The sequence below is a fragment of the Rhagoletis pomonella genome, unplaced genomic scaffold (genome assembly GCF_013731165.1).
Source record: "Rhagoletis pomonella isolate Grant_MI unplaced genomic scaffold, Rhpom_1.0 Rhpom_scaffold_00014, whole genome shotgun sequence".
Classification (NCBI taxonomy): domain Eukaryota; kingdom Metazoa; phylum Arthropoda; class Insecta; order Diptera; family Tephritidae; genus Rhagoletis; species Rhagoletis pomonella.
The window spans coordinates 18821715-18825066 of record NW_023458568.1 but is presented as its reverse complement, the minus strand read 5'-3'; positions in this window follow the sequence as shown (position 1 = coordinate 18825066).

Genomic DNA, 3352 nt, shown 5'->3' with positions numbered 1-3352 from the left:
ATCGTCGACATCCAGGGCGTGAAGTATTCGCCCGGACCCATAGAGAAATATATGAAGGTAAGTGATTTTTACACCTTTCTTGTTTGCTTGCTTGTTAACTATCATTTTTCACTTTTTTAAGGTCGCATACCTGGAAGGCGTGGCGGCGAAACAGGACGTCCTGCAACGGTAGATGTTGAAGCTGTGTTAAAGGAAGTGGAACTAGGTCCATCGACTTCAGTGAGAATGATGGAAAGACGAACGGGAATACCAAAAACTACAGTTCACAAAGCTTTAAAAGACCATCGATTTCATCCCTACCACATTCAACGTGTTCAGGCTCTACAGGAAAGAGATTACCTGTCGAGGGTTAGATTTTCCCGTGAAATGTTGCGAATGCATGCATCAGACCCCAACTTTTTTAATAAAATAATTTGGAGCGATGAATCATCATGAAAACGTGATGGTTATTTTAATTTACATAACCTTCACAGTTGGCAGATAGACAATCCTCACGAAATGAGAGAAGATCCTTCGCAGTACCGGTACAAAATAAATTTATGGTGCGGTATTTTTAATTGTCAGATATTGGGGCCTGTGGAACTGCCGCCAACGCTCAACTCTCACAGTTATTTAGAGTTCCTTCAGGAACGGCTTCCAACTCTTTTGGAAGATGTACCCTTAAACCTGCGGCGAAGACTATGGCTGCAAAATGACGGGTGCCCTGCTCACTACGGGCGTGAAGTAAGAGCTCATTTAGACGAAACTTATCCTCGCCGATGGATTGGACGATACGAGCCAATCACGTGGCCCGCTCGATCGCCAGACCTGAATCCATTAGATTTTTTCTACTGGGGCAGTCTTAAGGACAAAATTTATTCAAAAACAATTCAAACCGAAGAGCATTTGCGGGAACAAATAACTGGAGCTGCTGCTCAGATAGCCCAATTGAGTTTAAGGTCTCTAAAAGCGTCTTTTCTTAAAAGGTGCCGAGCTTGTATTAGAGTAGAAGGTCGCCAATTTGAGCATATTTTATCAATAAATGAATAAATTTTTCTTCAAACAACTTATGTATATCTTATTTCACGTGAACCCATCCTTCACACAAAATATTGATAGATATAGCCCTTGTTATAGACTCTAGTCCGAATTCCGGTAAGTAACATAAAATAATGTCAGCAGCAAGTAGTTATGTACCTTTGTACTATTTAGCATGTCATTTGACGGTAACAAGCGCAAATTCAATTTAAATCTATTAAATACATTCTAGCGTGTCTCAGTCCTTTACCCACAAAAGCGGCTATAACTTTTTTTTTTCTATTCAAAACAGTAAGTGTGGCACCTTTCTGAAATCTTTATTAAATGAGCAATTTTTTTATGTAATGTAAAGTTATAGCTCAGTACATTTTTTTCACCCGAGATAGTCAAAGTTGGGGAAGAAAATATCAAAAAGTTAAAAATCCAGAAATAGTCCTAATTTTATGATGGTTCCTTAATATATTTTAACTACATTGCATTTGAGTATGGAGAGGCAACTATCTGGAAGTATTTTACATACAAAATTTACTAAGTATTGCCCAGTTTGTAGTTGCAGCTAAAGAAAACACATGAAAAGGCACGATTTTTTTTTAATTCGAAAATTTCAAAAACGGTAACACTTTTACCTGAAAATTTTTTGTTTATCAGGGAGCTCACCGCGCGATTTTTTATTAAAAATTTTCATTATTTATCAAATTATCGATGTACGTTTTCTACATTTGTGTACTTTGAACTACAATAACACCAGTAAATATTATTTCCACCCGAAAAAAATTATATCGTTATGATCAGGAGTAAGACCCCTATCGATCCTAATATTATTATTTTTAATAAGAGCAATGTATGTACGTATTGGACACTTATACTCCCTAATTATACGCACTTATTTGTGGTGTATTTTTTTTTTTTTTACGTATGGTAGCATACATTTTGTGTTACTGTCAGCCATTGTTATTTCTGCTTGTTTGTGAAATGTGCAAACGTTTGTGAAGACATTTATAAACGCGTTTTACTTAATTAATTAATTAAGAATTGTATATTGAAGTGGAAATCTCAGGCCGGGGTTTTAATGCAACTATTTTGCCGAAGTGTGTACATAAATATAGTGTTTATTGTGAGAAATAGCGCCGAGAGGTTAGTTCAATTTACAAACTTTAACAACAAATAACTTAAAAACTATAAGCCTGCTGCGGAAAAAAGTATATATATTTGCAATCAGGAGAACTCCCTCTACCGTTCCATAGCTACCTTAATGCGGAACTCCGGGGATGCCAAACTAAATTGGAGCCAAAAATTATTCCCAATATTTTAAATGTGTCAGTATAGTGAGGGTTAGGTGCCCTGCAGTAAAATTTATAGACAGACTCTTAAAGCGCTAGTTCCGCCCTACACATTTCAGAACCATCTCTGAACTAGTGCAAAACGGCTGCAGAGAGGTGTGTTAGTTGCGCTCTGTTGAGAAGTAACCCTGCAGTAAATCGCGCTAGTTCAGAACTAGCGCAGAACTAGCTCTTTAAGAGGCGGCACTGGCTCTCGATCTATCCCAACGCAATGCTTTCGACTGTCTCTTTTTACATGGCGATGTCTTACGAAGTGGAAATTCCCACCTATGCAGAACTTTCGAACTTGTTCTGAACTGGTTCCATTTTCGACAGTTCTGGGACAATAAGTTTTTTATGAGAAAAAATTTTAAAACTAAATTACTGGATATTTTTTCTTTTCTGAAGAACTGTTTCCATTTTGGACAGATCTACGACGATAAGTTTTTTATGAAAAAAATTTGATTAAGTATTCGATTTTACCGATTTTTTGATTTTTTTTTTAATTTTTTCTGTTTCTTTACAGATTAAATTACATTTTATTTAATTTTTTATACTTTTATTTTATTTATATTAAATTTGCTCATTTTCTCTTCAATTTTTAAGCGGCACTCAACAAATTAAATTTATTAAATCTGAAGATCACAACTGCCTCTACCGCGATTTGAACTCGCGACCAACGATGTTAGAGCCGGAGGTCTTCCCACTGAGCTATTTGAGTATTGTACGCAGTGTTGCCAGAACTTTTTGGATGAACCGGCTAAATTGGCAAATAAAACCAGCTAAAAACGGCTAAAATGTTTCAACTGAATTTCACATGTTTTATTTAAATAAATCACGAGTAAAAAGACTATTTCTTGGAGAGAAGTTACAAATTCGAGCCGGCAAAAATTATGCCAGCAAGAATTTGCAATTAGGAAAAAGATATGATTGTGGCACATGGTTGGATTTTTTGTCGACGATAATTTGAATAAACAAGTTCGTTAAATTTAAAAATTTACAAACTGGAGCGATTT